Source organism: Notamacropus eugenii, chromosome 3, assembly GCF_028372415.1.
Source record: "Notamacropus eugenii isolate mMacEug1 chromosome 3, mMacEug1.pri_v2, whole genome shotgun sequence".
NCBI lineage: Eukaryota > Metazoa > Chordata > Mammalia > Diprotodontia > Macropodidae > Notamacropus > Notamacropus eugenii.
The window spans coordinates 4,022,496-4,048,953 of NC_092874.1; the positions used below are offsets into that span (position 1 = coordinate 4,022,496).

At 36.7% G+C, this 26,458-nt stretch overlaps 1 pseudogene; it reads left to right on the forward strand.

Moving 5' to 3' along the window:
* The first annotated feature begins 2,703 nt into the window (after positions 1 to 2,703).
* LOC140531302 (BTB/POZ domain-containing protein kctd15 pseudogene) overlaps positions 2,704 to 26,458 on the forward strand; it is a 32,529-nt pseudogene continuing 8,774 nt past the window's right edge.

The window sequence follows — 26,458 nt, forward strand, 5'->3', positions numbered from 1 at the left end:
ACACACTGTGGCTGTTGCTGCATAAAAAGTTCTCCTGATTCTGCTCCTTTCACTCTACACCAGATCATATAAGTCTTTCCAGGAATTTATGAAGTGTTCCTGTTCATCATTTCTTATAGCACAATAATTTTCCATTATATGTATATGCCACAATTTATTCAGCCATTCCCCAATTGATGGACATCCCCTTGATTTCCAGTTTTTGGTCACCACAAAAAGTGCTTCTATAAATATTTTTGTATGATGTGGAACACTTTCCCATTTTTATGATCTCTTGGGGATATAGTACTAGAAGCGATATTGCTGAGTCAAAGGACATGCACATTTTTGTAGTCCCTTCGGTATAGTTCCAAATTACTCTCCAGAATGATTGGATCAGATCACAGTGCCACCAACAATGAATTAGAGTTCCAACTTTCCCATATCTTCTTCAACATTTATCATCTTCTTGTTTTGTCATGTTAGCCAATCTGATAGCTGTGATGTGGTATCTCAGAGTTGTTTTGATTTGCATCTCTTAAATCAATAGTGATTTAGAGCATTTTTTTCATATGACTATAGGTATCTTTAATTTCTTCCTCTGAAAACTGTCTCTTCATATCCTTGGGCCATTTATCAGTTGGGGAACGGCTTTTATTCTTGTACATTTAACTCAGTTCTCTATATATTTTAGAAATGAGACCTTTATCACAGACACTAGCTTCAAAAATTCTTTGCCAATTTTCTGCTTCCCTCCTAATATTGGTGTAATTGGGTTTGATTTTGCAAAAACTTTTCAATTTAATGCAATAAAAATTATCCATTTTGCACCTCATAATGCTTTCTACTCTTCTTTAGTCAAAAATTCTTCCCTTCTCCATAAATGTTATAAATACACTATTCCTTGCTCTACTAATTTGTTTATAGTATCAATCTTTATACCTAGATCATGTACACCTTTGGACTTTATTCTTGTGTGCAGTGCCTGGACTTTATTCTTGTGTGCAGTGCCAGGCATTGGTCTATGCCTAGTTTCTGCCACATTGTTATCCAGTTTCCCCAGCAATTTTTGTCAAACAGTGAGTTCTTATCCCAGAAGCTGGGTTCCTTGGGTTTGTCAAACAGTAGATTGCTATATTCATTGCCTACTATGTTTTGAGTACCTAGATTATTCCACTGGTCTATCCTTCCGTTTCTTAGCCAGTACCAAGTGGTTTTGTTAATTGCTGCTTTACACCACAATTTGAGATCTGGTAGAGCTACGTCACCTTCCCTAGCACTTTTTTTCATTAGTTTCCTTGATATTCTGGACCTTTGTTCTTCCAGATGAATTTTTATACTACTTTTCCATCTTTAGAAAATAATTATGTGATAGATTGATTGGGTTGGCACTAAATAAGCAAATTAATTTAGGTAGAATTGTCATTTTTATTATATTGGCTCGGCCTACTCACGAGCAACTGATGCTTTTCCTCCTACTTAGATCTGACTTTATTCGTGTGAAAACTCTCTTGCAGTTGTATTCATATACTCCTTAGATTTGTTTGGCAAGTAGACTTCAAAATATTTTATGGTGTCTACTCTAGCTTTAAATGAGATTTCTCTTTCTATCTCTTGTTGTTGTGTTTTGTTAGTAATATATAGAAATGCAGAAGATTTGGGTGAGTTTATTTTTTAACCTGCAACTTTGCAAAAGTTGTTTATTTTTTCAAACAGTTTTTTACTTCAATCTCTGGGATTCTGTAAGTATATCATCATGTCAAAGAAGAAACTAAGTTATCTCTCTTTGCCTATTCTAATTCTTTCGATTTCTTTTTTTCCCTCTTATTGCTACAGCTAGCATTTCTAGTACCATATTTAATATTAGTGATGATTATGGATATACTTATTTCACCCCTGATCTTATTAGAAATGCACCTAGCTTACCTCCATTACATATAATGCTCCCTGAAAGTTTTAGGTAGAGACTGCTTATTATTTTATGGAAAGTTTCATTTATTCCTATGCTTTCCAGTGTTTTTAGTAGGAATTCATTTTCTCAAAAGCTTTTTCTGCATCTATTGAGATGATCATGTGATATCTGTTAGGTTTGTTTTTGATAGGATCAATAATGGTAATAGTTTTCCTAACTCTGAACAAGCCCTGCATTCCTGGTATGAATCCTACCTGATCATAATGCATTGTTCTCATAATAAGTTGCCGTACTCTTTATACTAAAATCTTATTTAAAATTTTTGCATCTATATTCATTAGAGAAGTTGGTCTATAATTTTCTTTTTCTGTTTCAGCTCTTCCTGGTTTAGGTATCAAAACCATATGTGTATCATAAAAAGAATTTGGGAGGACTCCCTCTTCCTCAATTTTCCCAAATAATCTATATAGTATTGGAATTACCTGTTCTTTAAATGTTTGATAGAATTCACTTGTCAATCCATCCAGCCCTGGAGATTTTTTCCTAGGATGTTCATTGATGGCTTGTTAAATTTCTTTTTCTGAGATTGGGTTATTTAAGTATTCAACTTCCTCTTCTGTTAATCTGGGCAATTTATATTTTCTTTTAAGCAATCATTCATCAAAAGCCTAGAGAAGGAAGCATGCCTTGGAAGTTGACCTGGACACAAGAGACCCCAAGCCGCAGGTGGGAGGAGGCAGGAGAGGTCTAAGGCTGGAGGGCCATGACCACTCCTCGCCACTGTGTCTCTCTTGTCCAAGGAGAGAAGAAGCATGTCTCAACTCTCTCTAACACAGTCTCCAGTCTCTCCCTTGGCTATTCAGGGAATCCCGCTCCCAGCTCAGCTCACCACTTCCAGCTCTCCTGTGCATATTGACGTGGTGGGACACATGTTCACCAGTGGTCTGGATATCCTCACCAAGTATCCAGACTCGAGAATAAGCTGTCTATTCAATGACACAGAGCCCATCATACTAGACAGTCCAAAGCAACATTATTTCATTGACTGGGATGCAGAGACATTCAGATATATCCTTAGCTTCCTAGGGATGTCCTAACTCCTGCTGCCAGATGACTTTAAGTACTTCAGCTTCTTGTATGAAAGGGCACATTACTACCAACAGTAGCCAATGGTAAGGCAGCTAGACTGCTGGAAGCAGGAGCAGGAACAGTGGTTCGGTGGTCAGTCCTATGAATGTCCTGTGGTTCATGTGATACCCAACCTGGGTGAGCACATTGCCCTCAGTGGGGAGAAGGCACTTATTGAGCAAGTCTTCCCGAGGACCAGTGATGTCAAGTGCAACTCTGTCAATGCTGGATGGAACCAGGACCCCACACATGTCATCTGCTTCCCACTGAATGGCTACTGCTGTCTCAACTCCGTGAGGGTCCTAGAAACTGTTTCAGAAAACTTTAGCATAGCTGCAAACTGCGGGGGAGGGGTGGATTCCTCCCAGTTCAGTGAATATATGCTGTGTCAGGAAGATGGACAGCATGCACAAACAGTTCTGCAACAGCTGAAGAAGGAAATAGAAGAGAAACCGGCCAATGATTTGAAAAGCATGAAAAAAGAATTCCATGAAGAGGATATCTCTTCAAAAAGGAAAATTGAACAAATGGAAAAGGAAGTTCAAAAACTAACTGGAGAAAATAATTCCTTTAAAGGAATAATTGGACAAATGGAAAAGGAGATGCAAAAGTTAACTGAAAAAGACACTTTAATAAAAATTAGAATTGGGCAAACAGAAACTAATGACTCTGTAACACATGAAGAATCAATCAAGCAAAACCTAAAGAATGAAAAGATAGAAGAAAATGTAAAATATCTAACAGGAAAAATAACTGACCTGGAAAATACATCCTGGATAGAAACTTTAAGAACAATTGGCCTACTAGAAAGCCACGATGAAAAAAAAATGAGTCTGGAAAACATCTTCCAAGAAATCATCAAGGAAAACTGCCCAGAAATGCTAAATCCAGAGGACAAAATAATCATCGAAAGAATCTAACTTTCACCTCCTGAAAGGGATCCCAAACTCAAATCCCCAGGAAATATTGTTGCCAAATTCCAAAACTATCAAGTGGAGGCGAAAATACTACAGGCAGACAGAACGAAACCATTCAAATTTCGAGGAGCTACAGTCAGGATTACACAGGACCCTGCAGCTTCTGCATTAAAAGATCAAAGGAATTGGGATCCAATATTCCATAAGGCAAAGGATCTGGGACTACAACCAAGGATCAATTACGCAGCAAAGTTCAGCATAACATTTCAGGGAAGGAGATGGTCATTCAATGAAATAAGGAATTTTCAGACCTTCCTGACAAAAAGGCCAGAGCTCAACAGAAAATTCGATCTTCAAACACAATTCTCAAGAGAGGCATGAAAAGGTAAACGGGAAAAAAAAAAACAAAATTATTACTTAACTTGGGCAAACTGTTTACCTCCCTATAAGGGAAGATGATATCTGTTAATCTTGAGAATTGTACCTCGATTTTGAAATATAAAAGGGATATACAAAGAGGGAATGGGCACAAAGTAAATGTTGTGATGATAAAATATGATTTACGCATGTGAACGAATTGTGACAGAAGATGTGAAAAGGAGGAAGCAGAAAATGGTAAATTACATCACAGGAAGAAGTACAAAATTATAGTAGAGGGAAAGAAGGGAGGAAAATGAGCATTGTTTGAAAGGTACTCTCATCTGATTTGGTTCAAGGAGGGAACAATAAACATAATTAAGTATATAATTCGTATTAGCTCTATAGGCAGTAGGAGGATAAGGGAGAAGAAAGGGGAGGGGAAGCTAAAAGGGAGGGAAGAAGTAGTAAGGGTAAAGGGTAGTAAAAGGGAGGGGGACTAAAAGAAGGAAGAGAAGACTGCGGGAGGTGGAAGTAAAAAGTGAAAACTATTGAGGAGGGGAAAAGAGATGGGAGAACTAAAAGCACAAGTAGTGGGAAAGAGGATGGAGGGAAATATACACATGATAATCATAACTGTGAATGTGAATGGAATGAACTCTCCCGTGAAAAACAGATGGACAGCATAACAGATTAAAAGCCATGATCCAACAATATGTTATTTACAAGAAACACATTTGAAATGTTGGGATACACACAGGATAAAGGTAAGGGTTGGAGCAGAATATATTGTGCTTCTGCTGATGTAAGGAAAGCAGGGGTAGCAATTCTAATCTCAGACAAAGCAAAAGCAGAAATAGATCTAATCGAAAGTGATAAGGAAGGAAACTATATCCTGCTAAAAGGCACCGTAGATAATGAATCAATATCTTTACTAACCATATATGTTCCAAGTGGTATAGCATCTAAATTCTTAGAAGAGACGTTGGGGAAGTTGCAGGAAGAAACAGATAGCAAAACTATACTAGTAAGGGACCTCAATCTCTCCCTCTCTGAACTTGATAAATCTAACCTCAAAATAAACAAGAAAGAGGTTAAAGAGGTAAGTGAAACTCCGGATAAGGTAGATATGATAGATCTCTGGAGAAAATTGAATGGGAATGGAAAGGAATATACCTTCTCTCAGCGGTTCATGGCACATGTACAAAAACAGACCGTGTTCTAGGGCATAAAAACCTCACAGTCCAGTGCGGAAAGGCAGAGATAGTCAATGCATCCTTCTCAGATCATGATGCAATAAAAATTATATGTAATCAAAAGCCATAGAAAGATAAACCAAAAATTATTTGGAAATTAAATAACCAAATCCTAAAGGAGTGGGTTAAGCAACAAATCATAGAAACAATCAACAACTTCATTCAAGAGAATGACAATAATGAGACAACCTACCAAATTTTATGGGATACTGCAAAAGCAGTTCTTAGGGGAAATGTTGTGTCTTTGAATGTCTACATGGATAAAATACAGAAAGAGGAGATCAATGACTTGGTTATGCAGCTGAGAAAGTTAGAAAAAGAACATATTGATAATCCCCAAGTAAATACTAAATTAGATATACTGAAAATCAAAGGAGAGATTAATGGAATTGAAATTAAGAAAACTATTGAACTAATAAATACAACCAATAGTTGGTTTTGTGATAAAACTAACGAAAATGATAAAATTTTGATCAATTTGATTAAAAACAGAAAACCAAATTACTAATATCAAAAATGAAAGGGGTGAACTCACCAACAATGAGAAGGAAATTAAAACAAACATTAGAAATTATTTTGCCCAACTTTATGATCACAAATTCGACAACCTAAATGAGGTGAATGAGTATTTTAAAAAATAAAAATTGCCCAGATTAACAGAAGAGGAAGTCGAGTACTTAAACAACCTCCTCTCTGAAAAAGAAATTGAACAAGCCATCAATGAACTCCCTAGCAAAAATCTGCAGGGCCAGATGGATTTACAAGAGAATTCTATCAAACATTTAAAGAACAGTTAGTTCCAATACTACCTAGACTATTTTTTGAAAACTGGGGAAGAAGGAGTCCTCCAAAATTCTTTTTATGATACCAATATGGTTTTGATACCTAAACCAGGAAGAGACAAAACAGAGAAAGAAAATTATGGACCAATTTCTCTAATGAATATAGATGCAAAACTTTCAAATAAAATTTTAGCAAAGGGAATACAGCATCTTATCATGAGAATGATACGTTATGGTCATGTAGGATTCATATCAGGAATACAGGAATGGTTCAATATTAGGAAAGCTATTAGCATTATCGATCAAATCAACAACAAACTGAACAGAAACCACATGATTATCTCAATAGATGTGGAAAAAGCTTTTGACAAAATACAACACCCATTCCTATTAAAAACGCTGGGGAACATAGGAATAAAGGCAACTTTCCATAAAATAATAAGCAGTATCTACATAAAACCTTCAGGAAGCATTATATGTAATGGCGATAAGCTAGATGCATTTTCAATAAGATCAGGGGTGAATCAAAGATTCCATTATTACCACCATTATTCAATAAAGTACTAGAAATGTTAGCTGTAGCAATTAGATAAGATAAAGAAATTGAAGGAATTAGAATAGGCAAGGAAGAAACTAAATTATCACTCTTTGCAGATGATATGATGATATCCTTACATAATCCCAGAGATTCAAGTAAAAAACTACTTGAAATAATAAACAACTTTGGCAAAGTTGCAGATTGCAAAATAAATCAACCTAAATCTTCTGCATTCCTATGTATTAGTAACAAAGTCCAACAGCAAGAGGTAGAAAGAGAAATCCCATTTAAAGATAGGGTAGACCCTATAAAATATTTTGAAGTTTACCTACCAAAATATACCCAGGGACTATATGAACACAATTACAAGACATTTTTCGCACAAATAAAGTCAGACCTAAGTAAGTAGATAAATATTAGTTGCTCATGGGTAAGCTGAGCCAATATAATAAAAATGACAATTCTACCTAAATTAATTTACTGATTTAGTGTCATACCAATTAATCTTTCAGATAATTTTCTAAAGCTAGTTAAAATAATGTCATAATCATCTGGAAGAACATAAAATCCCAGAATATGAAAGGGAGTAATGAAAAGAAATGCTAGAGAAGGTGGCCTAGTGCTACCAGATCTCAAATTGTAGTATAAAGCAAAAATTATCAAAAGCACTTGGTACTGGCTAAGATGCAGAAGGGTAGACAAGTGGAATATTCTAGGTATTCATGACACAGTAGGCAATGAATATAGCAATCTACTGTTTGACAAACCCAAGGACCCCAGCTTCTGGGATAAGAATTCACTGTTTGACAAAAATTTCTGGGAAAACCGGATAACAGTGTGGCAGAAACTAGGCATAGACCCATATCTTACACTGTACACAAGAATAAAGTCCAAATGTGTACATGATTTTGGTATAAAGATTGATATTGTGGACACATTGGAGGAGCAAGAAATATTGTATTTCTCAGATTTATGGAGAAGGGAAGAATTTTTTTTTTACTAAAGAAGAGGTAGAAAACATTATAAAATGCAAGATGGATCATTTTGATTACATTAAACTGAAAAGATTTTGTACAACCAAACCCAATGCAACCAAAATTCGGAGGGATATAGTATATTGGCAAAGAATTTTTCCAGCTAATCTCGGGGATAAAGACCTCATTTCTAGAACACGTAGAGAATGGAGTTTAAAGTATACATAAAAATCATTCCCCAACTGATAAATGGTCAAACGATATGAACAGGTAATTTTCTGAGGAAGAAATTAAAGATACCTATAATCATATGAAAAAAGGCTCTAAATCACTTTTGACTAGAGAAATGCAAATCAAAACAACTCTGAGGTACCACATCACACCTCTCAGATTGGCAAACATGATGGAGCAGGAAGATGAAAAGTGTTAGAGAGGATACGATAGATTTGGAACACTAATTCATTGTTGGTCGAGCTGTGAGCTCATCCAACCATTCTGAAGAGAGGTTTGGAACTATGCCCAATGGGCTACAAAAATGTATATACCCTTTGGCCCAGCAATATTGCTTCTAGGATTGTACACCTAAGAGATCATAAAATTGGGAAAGGGTCCCACATGTACAAAAATATTAATATCAGCACTCTTTGTAGTGGCCGAAAACTGGAAATCAAGGGGATGCCCATCAATTGGGGAATGGCTGAATAAATTATGGTATATGAATGTAATGGAACACTACTGTGCTATAAGAAATGATGAACAAGAAGTCTTCAGAGAGGCCTGGAAAGACTTATATGATCTGATGCTAAGTGAAAGGAGCAGAATCAGGAGAACTTTGTGCACAGCAACAGCCACAGTGTGCGAGAGTTTTTTCTGGTAGACTTGGAACTTCATAGCAATGCAAGGACTTAAAAAAATTCCCAATGGTCTTCTTAGGCAAAATGCCCTCCACATCCAGAGAAAAACTATGGTAATCAATCGTACAGTGTAGCAGATCATTTTTTTGTGTGTGTATTATGTTTTGGTTTGTTGTATGATTTCTCCCATTCATTTTAGTTCTTCGACACAGCATGACTATAGTGAAAATATATTTAATAGGAATGTATGTGTAGATCCTATATAGAATTATAAACCTTCTTGGGGAGGGAGGGGGGAGGTTTGGGGTGGATAAAGGAAAAAAATATGTTATATGGTAGTGATTGTAGAACACTAAAAATAAACAAAATTAATAAAGAAAAATAGTTCATTCTTGATGAAATCATTTTGGTTATTTGTGATCAGCAGTTTTTTTCTATAATTTAAGTAGCCATTATATATTCATCTAGTCAACAAGGATTTATTCTTGCTTAATAATTTCCTCTAAAGTCGCCTAAAGCTGAAATAAACTTCACCAGCCTTTAGTTCAGTAGTACCATATTCTTTCACCTGATATTGCAATAATTTGCCCTTTTTTTAGTCCTATGGTATCCCTTTCATTTAGTAGTATGATTTGATTATTAATTGTGTTATCTCAGAAATCACATCCACCCTTCGCCCAGTTTTAAGGCTGCAATTCATTTAGACCAAGGGACTTGATGCAGTTATTTCTTGCTATCTGTGTATTTATCTTGGGTTTCAGCTCCTAAGTGAAATAATTGTGCCTTATCTTTTTCAAACCACTTCCTTCTTCTTGGGAAAAAATAGCAAAAAATCCCATCAGAATTGGGTATATCATCCTTCTAATCATTTTCCACTACCATTGCAGAAGGAGTGACACCTAGGTGGTGCAGTGCATAGAATACCAGTGCAGGAGTCAGGAGGACCTGAGTTCAAATCTCTACTCAGACACTTGGCACTCACTAGCTGTGTGATCTTGGGCAAGTCACTTAACCCCAACTGCTTCATTCTGGGTCATCTCCAGTCATCCTGATGAATATCTGGTCACTGGACTCAGATGGCTCTGGAGAAGAAGTGAGGCTGGTGACCTACACAACCCTCCCTCAATCAAAACAAAGTCAAGGGCAAGTCATGTCATTATTTCTCTGATGGCATGGTCTTTGGCAATGAAGAATGAACACACACACACACACAATGGCAGAAATCTTCCCAAGAAATATTTTCCTTTCTTCTATTCTCCCCCTTTCTGCAACATAGTTTTAAGATACATACATACACATACATTCATACACACATGCACACATATGCACCCACACATATGCACGCACTTACACATGTACAGATGCACTCACACCTTGCTCTTGTCCTTGATTTTCCTTTCCTCTCTACATTTTTCTGACCCTCAGACCTCTAATTACTCTTTATGTTCCTATTCAGACACCACTCTATCTTCCGCATTCTGCATAATTTTGTTTAAACTCTAAGGTATTTATTGAGCCCTTTCTCATCAACATTGGTCCCTTTTGATCAGAAGTATCAAACACCAACTACTGTCTTAACAAGAAGAGAATACTATTGGGAAATATTTAACAAAAATTAATAAAAATAGAATACACAGATAATGTCGGTAAGTGGTTTTCAAAGTGCATATGTGGTCTGTGGTTTGGCTGATCACATTCCTATTTGATTTTGCCACTATTGCTCTAGAAAACTTTGATTTTTCCTCCTCATTAACGTTTTCTTTGGACGTCATTAGATTTTCATTCTTGAGAGCTCCTAATCTGTTTCAGTCCTCAGACTAGCTATAATAGCTTTCAGTGACTTCAAGGGTACTCCTAAAGAAAAACACATAATTTGTGAGCGGTAGCAAGTTTTGCTGTAAGAATATACAAGGAGATTTAAGTACTTGGCAGTTCTTTAAGAGGAGGTAGAGGAATCACAGGTTTGCTGCCTTCTTTGGATTCTCAGCCATGGCTCCTCTTCCGTGCCTCCAGTGACTATTGTACAATTGATAATTGGAGAAGTGTATAAAAGCGACAGGGTATATATTGCTCACTCTGATTCACCCTCATCTTGGGTACTGAGAGATTTTATATTGTTAGACTGGAGAGATAGAAAGGTTCTGCAAAGTAGTTCTGTGTCAAGTTTTCAGGATATGCCAATGGAAACAAAAAGAAGGAGAAGTCAGGGAACTGAGAAAACAGAAATTCAAGAAACAAGTCTTATCAGGAAGGACTCTGGGTTCATTTCCAGGGAGAGACAATCTACTTGGTAAAATAATTTAAGGTGTTTGATAACTGAATGGAGCTTGGATGGATGCCTTTGTATACTGCCCTTACCTAGACTTGCCACTTTCCTGTACTTGACGTTTGTATACCAAGATACTCTCAACAGAAGAGGCAGGGGAGTGAGTGGTGTTGAACAGGAGTGCCATTGGCCTGGATCTAATCTTAAAGCTCCACAGGATACAGGAACAGAAGATTAGCAACCATATAAACAAGTTCCATGAGGTTGCCCAAAGGACTGAGTGCTGCCTGGGGGTCAGGAAGCCCCATGTTCCAATTTTGTGTAACCTTGGAGAACTGTCCCAATCTTTGTCAATTTCGGTTTCCTAATCTGTTAAATTAAATACTTGAACTCATTTTCTCCAAAGGTCCCTTTCAGCTCTAAGAATATAATCCCATCAGGATGAATACTCTGGCCCATGAGAACAAGGATTATGTTTTGTTCTTTTTTCCACATCCCTTAAACCCAACACCATGTATGACACAGCATAGACCTAGTAAATGCTAGTTGAATAAATGATTGACTCAAAAAACACAGTAAAGTATCTGTTCCTTTCCTTGTGTTTCCAATACACTTCAGACAATCTGTACCTTGATTAAACAAATTATGCACGAACAAATCATCTTAAAATCCAACTTGACTTTGAATGCGACCAAAATTAGAAGAAAACAGGTTCAGTACAACTAGACAAGACAGGTTGGTGATTCTCTGATCCCAATCTGGCGTATCTGAGTATTGTGAGGCCTTGGTGTTGATTCAAAATGAGCAGACATTTAAAAAACTAGACATGAATTTATGGAAAAGGTCTTTGTATTTTTCAGGCTTTAGAGAGGCCTGTTTGGCATTTAAAGACTTTCATGATCTGGCTGTATTATTTCTTGCCAAAGTGACTACCTCTGACTTGCTTTCACTGATTCTACATACCAATTAGAATAGCTGATGTACTGCTCCTTGTTCTCAACTTTCCATCTCCTGCCTGTGTAGGCTGTCTCATAAGAGTCAAATGTTTGCCTGCCCCCCATAGCCTCATTTTTTTATGGCTCCTGTCCCTCCCTCTTCCAGAGGCCTTTCCAGTCAAGCCTCATCCATTGTTTGTACTGGCTATTCATCAGAAAGTCCTTAGTATTAATTATTATTATTATTATTTTCCTGTGTACATACTGTCATTCTCTGCCAGAAGCTTCCTGAGGGTAGTCAGCTTAATTTTGGCCTTTGAACTTCCATGAAGGAGCATCATGCCTGGCAGCTTGAGAGTTCCCAATAAATGCTTATTGATTTAAGTTGACTTAGCAAAGCCAGTGAAGATGATAGTGATGTAATCATCAGAGACAGAAAGAAGGGGGTACTGAACACCACCCCCAGATGTTGGCTTGCACACAGGCTCTCTTTTTATCCAAAACAGAAACCATCCTGAGGCCTTGAAGTCAGGGCTGTACTGGGCCTCATGGTTTCTCCAGCTTCCCTTTGGTAGATTGGCTCTCATTAGCTTTCTGATGTTGCTCATTCACCTTCATAGACCAAGACAGCCAATCCATGGCCATATTGACAGCAGTGAGCTATTTTACTAAAAAGTAGTCCTTGTGGGACCTCAAACATTCCCAAAGAACTCGAGGCAAAATTTCATCCACACTGAGAGAAAGAACTGGAATCAGAACACAGAATGAAGCAGATTATTCTTCTTTTGTTGTATTTTGTTTCAGTTTCTTTCTTCTCTTGGTTTCTCCCATTAATTTTAACTCTTTTATGCAACGATGTGAAAAAGTGGTTAATAAAAATGTACACGTAGAGCCCATATAAAGTTGCATGCCTTCTCAGGAAAGGGGAGAAAATCTAATACTGATGAAAGTGATTGTAGAAGACTGAAAACAAATAAATTAATTTTTTAAAAAGTCTTTGTGCTGATTTATTCAGATACTGACTGTATGTCAAGACATCATCCTCTCTCCCTCCCCTCCACCCTGAGATTCTCTACCACCTCCCAAACAGACAGCATGTCATCCTTTGAGTAAGTCAGGGACTAGGTCCTAGGAAAAGAATCCCTGTCTCAGAGAACTTCTTGGTTTCCAAATCTGCAGGCTCCCAGGTTAGAAGTTCTGCCAAAAAGAGCTTTACACCCTGCAGGTTTGATTTTTTTTTTCTTTCCCTCATTACAAGTGTTCTGAACAGCACAGTTGTTAAATGGATCTTACCAATTCCATTTTTTTCTTTTTGAATTTGAGGGGGGTTTTGCTCCCCGTGGCTTGTCAAATTCATTTAAGAGATGAGAAATAAAATAGGGCCTAAAGCACAACAAAATTGAAAGGGAATGAGCAGTTCTGAGGATGATAATGATCATAGTTAAGTACGTTTGTGGAAATAGGTTAGAGGTTTGTTATTATTAAAGTGGAAATTCACAGGAAATGGGCACAGTTCATGAAAAAAATATCCATTTACCACAATTACACACATACACTCACAAACACACTCACACACACACACAAACACACACCCCAATATATAGGGACTGCTACTCTCCATCTCCTACAACTCTCAACTTCAGGACTGATGGCCATATCTGGGCTTGGGAGGATCCAAAGTAAGATAGGCTTTACCTCTAGAAGGTTTTATCTCCGGGACAGCTGAAAAGTAGATTTTGTTGCATTCAGGATAGCCCAATTTTTAAGACATATATTCTACCCTAGTTTGAGACCTGAAAAGAGGATCTTTGAAGACCCTCAGATCCATGAGAACCCAGTTCAGAGCACAAATATACTACCCAGAAGACATTAAATTGGTCCATTTGTGGTCTGGACCTTGAAGTTTGCTTCTGTAAGTCCCCAAAGGACTGATCTCACTCCAGGATGAGAACAGTGACAAATCATTCCTAGTTCCTTCATTTCTGCCACATATTCACTGCAGTGAATTCCAGGAGGTTCAGGGGACATCTCACACGAGCAGTTGCCAAAGTTATTCCCCAAATACCCCAGAAGAGTTCCTGCATCCTCTCTCTCTGTCTCAGTCTGTCTCATTTTCTCCTTCTCTGTCTCTGTCTCTGTCTCCTTTAATGTGTGTCTGTTTCTCTGTTTTATTCTGTCTGTCTGTCTGTCTCTGCTTCTCTCTTCCCCACTTGGCCTGCATCCTAAGAGCCGCTCCAGAGCTGTCTGAGGAAAGCACACAGCATGCAGTGGTAATCCTGATGCACTGACAACTAATCCCTATTAATTTAATAGTTGAACGAACACCATTTAATAATCAATGGACACTTCTTTCTCTGGAGTTCATGGAGCAACAGCACCTCTCTAAGAGCTTTGGACATGGTGTTAAAATGGGACCAGATGAGAAAGAAAAAATGGAGGGAGAAAGAATGGGAAGTGGAGAGGGAAGAAGAAAGGAAGGTACTTTATCTTTCTACCCCTCTTTTTCTCTTTCTCTTCCCTTTTCTGATTCCCTCTCCCTACCTCTGTCTTTCTCTGTGTCTGTATCGTTCTGTATCTGTGACTCTGTTACTCTCTGGCTCTGGCTTACTCTGTCTGTGTCTTCATAAATATGTCTCTCTGACTGCCTCCGTCTTTATTTTTCTTTCTCTCTGTCTCTTTCTTTGTTTCTGTCTCAGAATCTCCGTTTCTTTCATTGTTTTTTTTGTTTTTGTCTCCTGTCTTTATCCATGTCTCTGTGACTCTATTTCTCTCCTTCTTCCTCTTCCCACTTTGAATCTCCTTCTCCCTCCTTCTATCATGTATTTTCTGTTTCCACTGATGTAGTTCATGCCTCCCTCTTACAATTAAACCGATCAAATCTGATTAAGGACTTGCTCTATGTAAGGCACTGTTTCTACCATAAAGATACAATTTCAAATTATTGCGGCCAAAATTGTTCATAGACAGCAATGGGACAAAGGAGATACCCAGGTGAAAATTCAGAGAAGGGGATTTTTCTAGGCTGGTCTTCTGAAAGCAGAGTTTATGGCTGCAACTGTTCTCCAAGTTTGTTTGTTTAATAGACTGGTACATGCTTGATCTTGTACTTCATTAGCTTACTCTTCAATAAGACGGGGTCACCTTATGCCCCAAGGAGCCATTGGGGCATAACTCTGGCTAAGTTGATTCTGCAAGAAAGCACTTACTGTGTAGCAATATTAAACTAAACAAAAGAAACAGCTAGCATAAAATATTGTTAGAAAAAGTACATCGGAAAATTAAACAGTAAAGGGGTAGCAAGCAAGTGTCCCACACAGAAAACTATTTTGAGGAAGACGTTTTGAGAATACTGCTACCATGGAAAATAGAACTCTCTTCTCTACTTCAGAGTAAATGGTAGCTGTGCACCCTCTGAAACATTAGCTAATACTGGGGAAAAACAGCAAAGAGAATGAGTGAACTTTAGGTATCCATAGGATAATTTGAAAAGCATATAATTTTAATTTGATAAAATTAATAAATTGAAGAAAAACATTCAATTAAAACCATCAGTAAATGGGAATAAGCTAGAAGCCTTCCCAGTGAGATAAAATTTGAAACAAGGATACCCACTGTTACCAATATTATTTAATATAATATTGGAAATCCGAACAATAGCAATAAGAGAAGAAAAATTAATAGAATCAGAATAAGGAATGAGGTAATAAAACAATCTCTTGATCAACAACATGATGATATACTTGAAAATCTCAAAGACTCAACTAAAAAGTTAGTAGAAACAGTAAGTTTAGCAAAGTAGCAGGATACGAACTAAATCCGTATAAATCTTCAATATTCCTATACATCACCAACAAAACCCAGCAAGAAGAGATGTTAAGACATATCCCACTTAAAATGGTTCTAGACAGTATAAATCATCTGCAAAAAAAACCCAAGGAACTATATGAACAAAATTAATAAGAAAATCTTAACACAAATAAAATTGGATTTAAGTAATTAAGAAACAGTAATTGTTCATGTGTAAGCAGAGCTAATATAATAAAACGGCAATTTTGTCTAATTTATGTATTCAATGGTATCCAGGTAAATTACCCAAAAAATATTTTATTGAAATAGAAAAAATAGCAATAAAAATATTTGTGAAATAAAAAAGTCAAGAATATCAAGGGAATTAATGGGGAAAAAATTAAAGGAAGAAAATTTAGCAATACCAGATCTTAAACTATATTGCATGGCAATAATTACCAAAACTACCTGGTACTGGTTAAGAAATATAAAGGTGAATCAGTGGAATAGAGTAGCTATACAATTTTCAGCTGCAAATGAACATAGTAATCTTGTATTTCACAAATTTAAAGACAGGTTTTGAGGATAAGAATATATAATTTGGCAAAAGAAAATTGTTAGAAAAATTGTAAAGTAGTAGGCAGAAATTGGACATAGAACACTAACTTATGTCATTTACCAACGTAAATCAAAACTGGCACATGATCTAGATGAGAGAGATATATTACAAGAAAATTTGAAGGAAAGAGAACATATTACTTAGCAGACATAATAGGTAAACAATTTATGAATAAACAAGAGACAGAGAGTAGAAAGAGGTCTAAAATGGAGAATTTTTATTATATTAAGTTAAAAAGATTTTGTATAAATAAAACAAATGTAGCCAAGATCAGAAAGAAAAAAGAAATTTTAGGGGGAAATATGTGGACTCTTTCTCAGGGAAAGGTCTTATATCTTAAAGAATGTTGCAAAATCTGTAAGAACATGAGTCATTCTCCAATAGATAAATGGTGAAAGGATATGAACAGGTAGATTTCAGATGAAGAAATTAAAACAATGTGTAGTTATATGAAAAAAGTCCTAAATCATTACTGATTGGAGAAATGCAAATTAAAATAAATCTGAGATATCATTTCACACCAACCGTGTTGTCAAAGAAACCAAAAATGATTGAAGGGGACTGCCAAAAATGCTGGACTGCATGTGAAAAAATTGGGTCACTAATTCATTGTTTATAGAACTGATGTAACCATTTTGGAGAGCAATATGGAATTACAACCAAAGAGTTATTACACTGACTATGCCTGTTGGTCCAGAAATACTATTACTAAGTCTATTTCCAAAGATCATTAGAGAAAAAAAAAAGATCAAATATGTCCTAAAACATTTATAGTAGCTCTCTTTCTGATAGAAAAGAACTGGAATTTTGGGGAAGCACATCAACTGGGGAATGACTGAACAAATTGTGGTATATGATTGTGAGAAAATACTTATTGTTCTTTAAGAAATGATGAGCTCAATGATGCCATAAAGACATGAGTAGACATATAAAATTAAAAGAGGAAATGAACAGAACCATGAGAATGTTGTGTACAGTGACACCAATATTGCTTTAAGAATGACTTTGATCAACTAAGTCATTTTGATAATTATAAATACTTAAATTAACTACAAAGGACATACAAATTCAAGTGCTATCTGTGTCCAGAGAAACAACTGATAAATAAAAATACATAGAGAATTATTTTACTCATATATGTATATATGTACATATCGACAGAGATGATGGGTAGATAGATGATAGACCTATAGACAGACAGACATGTAGCCATCTAGGGTGGGGAGAAAAAATTTTAAAAATTAAAAAATTTACATGATAACTTTATTATATATTTAAAAGAAATAGCAAGTTGTATATAACTGATTTGCCAATTCATGGGCAAGAATATTTTTTTATCATACTGTGTTTTGGAAATGCTCGCTTTTTTCTGACAGAGATGGAGAGGGAGAAAGAAAGGGAAAGAGAGGGATAAAGGGAGGAAAGGAAGGAAGAGGGAAGGAGGGAAGCAAGGAAAACAAATATGCTCCTTCTTATTGCTTTTTGAAAAGCCCACATATACATTTATTCTTGACTAAGTCTGAATGTGAAAGTGGTAAAAGTTAAAGGTGACTGTCTTCTTTTCTTTCTTTCTTTCTTTTTTGAATGGCAAGAGCAGAATTTATTATGACTCAGGAGATTCTCTTTTTATTTATTTTCAGTTTCAAAATTTTCTCCCCATCTTTCCCCTCCCCACAACCCCCCAAACGCCTTGCCTTCTGATTGCCCTTTCCAGCAATGTGTGCTCCCTTCTAACATCTCTCCTTTTCGTTATCCCCATCTTTATTCTTGCCCTGTAGGGCAAGATACATTTCTATACCCCATTACCCGTATTTCTTATATCCCAGTTGTATGCAAAAACAATTCTCAACATTTGTTCCTAAAACATTAAGTTCCGTCTTCTCTTTTCTTTCTCCCTCCTTCCCCACCCATCCCCAATGGGAAGGCAAACAATTCAATATAGGCTATATATGTGTAGTTTTGCAAATGACTTTCATAATAGTCATGCTCTGTAGCACTAACTATATTTCCCTCCATCCTATTCTGCCACACATTTCTTCTGTTCTCTCTTTTGACCTTGCCCCCCTTCAAGAGTGTTTACTTGTAATTACTCCCTTTTCCCATTTGCTCTCCCTTCTATCATTCCTCCACCCTGCTTATTCTCTTCTCCCCTACTTTCCTGTAGTGATTTTCATGCCAAATTGTGTGTGCATATCATTCCTTCCTTGAGTCAAATGTGATGAGAGTAAGTTTCACTTTTTCCCTCTCACCTCCCCCCTATTCCCCTCCATTGTAAAAGTTTTTTCTTGGCTTTTCTATGAGAGATAATTTGCCCCATTCCATTACTCCCTTTCTCCTTTCAATATATTCTTCTCTCACCCCTTAATTTTATTTTTTAGATATGATCCCTTTCTATTCAACTTACCCTGTGCTCTCTGGCTCTCTGGCTCTCTATGTCTCTGTCTCTGTCTCTCTCTCTCGCTCTGTCTCAGTATACCTGTGTGTGTGTGTGTGTGTGTGTGTGTGTGTGTGTGTATATGATTCCCTCCAACTACCCATATACTGAGAAAAGTTTCAAGAGTTACAAATATTATCTTTGCATGAAGGAATGTAATCATTCAACTATAGTAAGTTCCTTGTGATTTCTCTTTCCTGTTTGCCTTTTTCATGCTTCTCTTGATTCTTGTGTTTGAAAGTCAGATTTTCTATGCAGCTCTGGTCTTTTCATCAAGAATGCTTGAAAATCCTCTATTTCATTGAATGACCATTTTTTCCCTCAAAGTATTATACTTAGTTTCTTGGGGTAGGTGATTCTTGATTTTAATCCTAGTTCTTTTGACTTCTGAAATATCATATTCCAAGGCCGTCGATCCCTTAATGTAAAAGTTGCTATATGTTGTATTATCCTGATTGTATTTCTACAATATTTGAATTGTTTCTTCCTAGCTGCTCGTAATATTTTCTCCTTGACCTGCGAACTCTGGAATTTGGCTACAATATTCCTAGGAGTTTCTCTTTTTGGATCCTTTCAGGAGGAGATCAATGGATTCTTTCAATATTTATTTTATCCTTTGGTCCTAGAATATCAGGGCAGGTTTCCTTCATAACTTCATGAAAGATAATGTCTAAGCTCTTTTTTTGATCGTGGCTTTCAGGTAGTCCCATAATTTTTAAAGTGTCTCTCCTGCATCTCTTTTCCAGGTCAGTTGGTTTTCCAATGAGATATTTCACATTATCTTCTATTTTTTCATTCTTTTGTTTTTGTTTTGTAATTTATTGATTTCTCATGAAGTCATTATCTTCCATCCTCTCCATTCTAATTTTAAAAGAACTATTTTCTTCAGTGAGTTTTTGAATCTCTTTTTCCATTTGGCTAAATCTACTTTTCAAAGCATTCTTCTCCCCATTGGCTTTTTGGACCTCTTTTGCCAATTGAGTTAACCTATTTTTAAAGGTGTTATTTTCTTCAGCATTTTTTGGGTCTCCTTTAGCAAGCTGTTGACTCACTTTTCATGATGTTCTTGCATTGCTCTCATTTCTCTTCCCAATTTTTCCTCCACCTCTCTTACTTGATTTTCAAAATCGTTTTTGAGCTCTTCCATGACCTGAGACCATTGCATATTTATTTTGGAGGTTTTGGATGCAGAAGCTTTGACTTTTAGGTTTTCCTCTTATGCTATGCATTATTCTTCCTCATCTGAAAGGATAGACGAAAATACCTGTTCATCAAGAAAGTAACCTTCTATATTCTTATTTTTCCCCCTCTTTTGGGTATTTTCCCAGCTAGTTACCTGACTTTTGAGTCCTTTGTCAAGAGCAGGACATACTTTGGGGACCTGTAAATTCTCAGTTCCTCCAATGTGGCATTATCAAGGGAAAGTTTGCTCCTCTCTCTGGTCTGGGAGCTACTGCAAGCTTTTCTGCCCAGAATATATGAAGCTGTCTTTGGCCTTGGTGGGAACTGCAGCTTCTGCTGGGAATTCTGCCCCCTAGGCCTGCTTGGGTTCTGTTCCTGCTGATGCTGCACAGCCAAGGCTGGACTGCACTCCACTCCAAGACTGGTGCAATAGAGCTTTTCTGCTCAGATTCTGTTAGTGAGATTCCCTCTCCATAACAGCCTCCAACTCCATCACACCAGTGCTCCTTGAGGAACCCGCCAGGCCCGCCACTCAGGGCTGAGATACAGATCAACTGCTTAACTCCCCTGGTCACTTTATGTAGAAGACTCCTAAAATGGACTCTATGCCCCAGTGGCTACTGGGGACAGACCATGTTCCCTTCTCACCCATATGAAAGTGCTTTCTCGCTGACCTTTGAAGATATCTTTGGCATTTGTGTGTTGAGGAATCTGAGGATTTCAGGTGCTACTAGGGATTCTGCCCCTGAGGCCTACTTGTGCCTCACAACCAAGGTTGGGCTGCACTCTGAGGGCTGCACTGTGAGGGCTACACTGTACTCCAAGTCCAGCATGATTCCTGTTCACTTTCTATGCTGTCTTGGGCTGGAAATCTCGTTCACTCTGTTTTTTTGTAGCCTCTGCAGCTCTAGAATTTGTTTAGGGTCATTTTTATAGGCATTTTAAGAGTTATGGGGGGAGAATTAAAGTAAGTGCATCTTTCTACTCTGCCATCTTGACTCCACCCTGAATGAAGAGTTCTCATTATTTTTCTGATACTTAGAGACACAATTAACAAAATTAATGCAGTTTTCCCTATGATGATACCTTTGGGAAAATAATACTAATTATGTAATCATCAAAGAATTCATATTGCCTGGCTCTAAAAGAAGATGAGCTTGCTCCCACAAGGACAATGCAATTGGACAATACTACTCAGATGAAAAGGTAATGTTAGGCTGCAGTAATTACAATATCAACTTACTTTCAATAGTCAGGTAGGAGAAGAGAAGGATAGGAAAAGACCCGCAGACACAGGCTAAGCCCATCAGGAAAAAAAGAAAGAAAAGAACCAACTGGCACTTGACTGTCAAAATCTCATCATAAGAATTAGAGAAAAAGAAACGTGAATTGCAAAGAAAGAAATTAGAATTTTCTCAAAGATGAATTGAACCATTCCTCAATTCAGACCATCATGATATCCTGGAAGTGCATCTTAATGGGAAAAGAGATCTGGTTTTGACAATGTTAACTGTCTCACAAAGGACAAGTCCCTTAGTCTTTCAAATTTGCTCCCATAATGGAAATATGAGGATAATAAAGGCTTCACTATCTGCACCAGGAATTTAAGGTTAGTTTTAGGGTTTTATTGAGGATCAAAAAACAAAACCTATTAGTATTTTGCAATATAAATGTTACAGGTGATTACTATCAGAGGAAAAGTGAAGCACTGACCAATGTGATTAGTCTTAAATGTTGTTAATTGGTGTGAATTCCTGTGTCTTAGATAAACCACAGTCGTTGTTTATATTTTGGCAGTTTGAGAATGGAAAATCTTTCTGATTTGCCCAAAGTGAGGATTGCCTTCTCTTGTGTTCAGGGTTATGTTGTCATTGAACTTTTCTCTTTACTAGCATAATGGCCGGAATTAAACAGCCCTTTCATCAAGGAGCTTACATGCTACTTTTGTGGGTGGACCTTACACTGGCACAGGTCCCAAATCACCAACTCACCAACTGTGATCTGAAATTAAATAAATTAATTTAAATAAATCAAATTAAATTAAATCTTGCTTTTTTATTGTAGTCATTCTAAGAGCTAAATGAAGAAGTGAGGAAAACCTAGAATCAGGATCACAAAATCTGATCTTGTTCAAAATGTCTGCCAGATTATTTGAATTTTGTAGATCATTGATGGGAAACAGATAGAAATGAAGGATATTAAACTCTACTTAAGTATTCCTGTGGATCACATATTAACTTAGAAGACGGTATTTGTATATATCTGTGTGTGTATATGTGTGTATACATACACATTCATATACACACATACATACATATATACATATGTACATATGATATCTATTATTATTATTTTGTTAACTATTTCTCAGTTACTTTTTAATATGATTTGGGCCACATGCAAACTAGAGACCTTAAGTTAAATAGTACTGATTTAGATCATCAAGCAAATCACACAGTGAAATCACTTCTTTCTTTCAGATAAGAATTGGCAGACACTTAAACAACATCAGCTCCAATTATACTGTTTCAAGAAACTAACAACTATGACTCTGATGGTTTACATAGCAAAACACTGGTGCTACTCTTCAGGATATACCTTCTCATCCTGTGGCAAAAGCCAGTGCCAGCATGTAAGGCTAGCTTGGCGGTTTCTTCCTTTGCTAACCACATGATCTCAGGAAACCTAGAGGAAGATATCACACACAGGCACACAATCCCACCATGAGGGATGGATACCTTGTGGAGGAGAAATGAAAGGACAAAGAAAAGTTGTTGCACAGGATGGTCAGGACTTGGTGAGTTACAATCTACACCACTGTAAAGCACATACTGAAATAGAAGGTAAACTTCTTGAAGAGGGGGCTATTTCTTTTGAGTCATTGAAGTTCTATTGCCTAGACCATGGCCTGGCATGCTGAGCTACCTGACTGACTCATGAATGGTAAATATCTATTGGAACATTAAAACACTACAATTTCTGCTCACTAAAATGAAAGAGAGAAAGAAAATGAAAGAAAGTGGGTATCACTATTATGCGACATTTTTCTTTTTGAGAAGCTTTAGCTGATATTATTTTGGTAACTTCACAAGAAATTTACTTATTTGATATCACTCACTAAGCCTCAAAAGAGAATAATTTTGTGGAAGACCATGAACTTTCATAACTTACCTATTTATGAATTGTTCATATTGTACTTGAGAAAAATAGATGCCGTTGAGTTAACTTCTAGCTTGGGTTCTAGACAAGACGACCTTGTCTCTCTCATGCAATGCCCTTTTGTGAAACAAAACAACCAACATCAGAATATAAGGACTTTTAAAGACATCCTAATTAAATCATAGTGTATTTTCAAATCCCACAACTGCAGATTAAGTGAGTAATTAGACAACCATTTAGGACTTGATGAAAATTTCATTCATGTGAGATTAATTGGAAAGGATGAGAGAAACTTACAGTATCTGTTGGCTACACAGGGCTTGGAGATCTTGGGAAGGAGCAGATAACAGAAAGATAAATGGTCTGAATGACTAATTCATGAGCCCTTTGGAGATTACTAGTGAAGGGCTAAAGCCTTCATGAAATCATTTACAAATGTTTTCACCTTTAATTCAGCATATAATGATGCAATTTTCAACACTCACTGTTTCAGGGGGGTTTTGTCCTTAATCCTTTAAAAAATTCAAAAATAACATTGAAATGAAACTAGATTTCTTATTGCCCAAAACATGTAAAAATTTCCTTTTTCAGGTTCACAAAATACTCTTTTTTTCTCAAATTTCAGAAATAAGTTTATTTTCTCTTCTCTCCTTTTGGAAATAGCCAGGGTGTACCATCTCTCTAAATTTTAACATTTAAAGTCTGAAGAAAGCTTGGCATACAGCTTAGACATGGCAATCTAGAGCAGGTATCTATACTCAAAGTGTGTATATGTTATATCATCCCATGTGACAAAACTTAGAATCCAAAATTCTCTTGGCCATCTAGATTGTTGGGTCACATTTAAATAGAATTAAGTTAATAAATGTAAATATTTGCACTTGGATTCAAATAATCAATGGTATAAATAAAGAATGGAGAAACAATGGTTAGATTATTTACTTAACTCTGAATGGAGTAATGATATATGACAACACAACACATACAATCCCAAATTTCATTGAGACCTATGCCTTCCAGGGCAATAGCAATCATCATCGAGATGCACTGGGCCCTGGCTAGACAATAGCTGAGGTGACATGTCCAGTTCCAAACAACATGCCATAAAAAGCATATAAACAGACAAGAAAGCAAGATGGTGAGGGGACTGGATAGCAGGCTGCTGAAGGACTGATTGAAATAAACAGAAAGATTTAGCTCACTGAAAGGAGACAGCACCTGGGGTTGAAATTAGAACTTTGTTAAAGAAATTGAAGGTCTGTCCCAGACAACTGGGAGGCTGTGTATTTTTGTTTTTATTTTTTATTCTTTCTTAGCCTTGGAAAGCATGAACAGGAGCAAAGAGGCAAATTTAGGCTTGAAGTCAGGACACAATTCCTAACCTGTAGTCATATCTATTCAATGATAGGAAAGGCCGTCTTGGAACTTAACAATTTCCCCATCAACAGGTGCTTTTAAGTACAAGCTACATGACCCGCTCATGGGCATGTTGCAGATAAATTCTCTGCTGGGGATGAATTGAACTCACTGGCTTCTGAGGCTCCAATCTAGTCTGAGATATTCTGTGATTATGAGGACAGTATCTCATCCAATTAAAAGAGTATATTTTACCTGACAGATAGGACGTTTGAAGGCCATATTTTTTTGGAAATTTTTTGGAGGGGGTAAGGCAAGGGAATTGGGGTTAAGCGACTTGTGCATGGTCACACAGCTAGTAAGCCTCAAGTGTCTGAGGTTACTTTTTTTGAACTCGGGTCCTCCTGACTCCAGGGCCAGAGCTCTATTCAATGTGTCACCTAGTTGCCCTGTAAACACTATATCTGTAAAAACAATTTAAAAACTACAGCAAATTTTAACCCTTAAGTAAAGAATTACTCCTGTAAAACTGCAAAATATAGTGTTATTGATTAATTTCTTTCTCCTCATCCCTGCTATTAGGATGCAATTCATTGAGTGAGTGCTTGATGGAGGATTGTTAGTCAGCCAACAAATATTCTTTAGATCCTTTCTATGTGCCAGACTCTGTTCTAAAATCTGGAGATACGAGAGAAGTATCTAGACTCAAGGAGTTCACAGCCTAATGAGGAGACAACATGTAAACAACTGTGCAGATACAAAAGAAATGTGAGTACATGGAAAGAAATCGTAGTTATTAGTGCCTGGTGGTGGAGGAAATGACCTCCTGTAGTCAATGGAATTGAGCCATGTCTTAAGACAAATCAGAAAAACAAATCATCAACATAAGCAAAAATATATGGCAAGTATCACAGAGAACTTGGAGATAGGGGGACTGAAGAAAGAGGAGAAGAACCATGAGTAGATCATTTTTAATACATTCATTTAACATTTCCCCAATTATATATAAACCAACTTTAATATCTTTTTAATTTTAAGTTCTAAATTCTATTCATTCTTGCCTTTGATCTCCCTCCACTGAAAAGGCAATCAATTTGATATAGGTTATACATGTGCAGATATGAAAAACATATTTCGATATTAGCCATGTTGTGAAAGAAAAAATAGACTCAAAAAAAGTTGTTGTTGTTTTGTTTGTTTGTTTGTTTTTAAGGATGCTTTGATCTGCTTTCAGACTCCATCAATTCTCTTCCTGAAGGTAGAGAGCATTTCTCATCATAAATCCTTCAGAATTGTCTTGGATCATTGTTTTGATCCATGTAACCAAGTCTTTCATAGTTTATCATCATCACACACTGTGGCTGTTATTGTGTATAATGTTCTCCTGGTTCTGCTTGCTTCACTCAGCATTAATTCATATAATTTTTTTCAGGTTTTTCTGAAGTCCACCTGTTCCTCATTTCCTGTAGCACAATAGTATTCCATTATATTCATGTACCACAACTTGTTCAACCATCCCTCAGTTGATGGGTATCCCCTTGATTTCCAGTTCTTGGCTACCACAGAAAGAGCTGCTATAAATATTTTTGTACATGTGGGTTCTGAAAGTTTCCATTCAACTTTGGTCTTTTTTATCAGGAATGCTTGAAAATCTTTCTATTCCATTGAATGTTCATTCTTTTCTCCTGAAGCATTATCTTCACCTTTGCTGGTTACATGATTCTTAGTTATAATCCAACTCTTTTGCTTTCTGGGATACAGTTTCAAAGCCCTCAAATTATTTAACATACAAACAGATAAATCTTGTGCTATTCTGACTGTGGATCCACAATATTTAAATTCCTTCTTGCTGCTTGCAATATTTTCTCCTTGATGTTGCAGCTCTGAAATTTGATTATAATCCTATGAGCTTTTATTTTGGTATCTCATTCAGGATGTGATTGGTGATTGCTTTCCATTTCTATCTTACACTCTGGTTCCAGAATGTCAGGGGAGTTTACTTTGATAATTTCTTAAATATAATG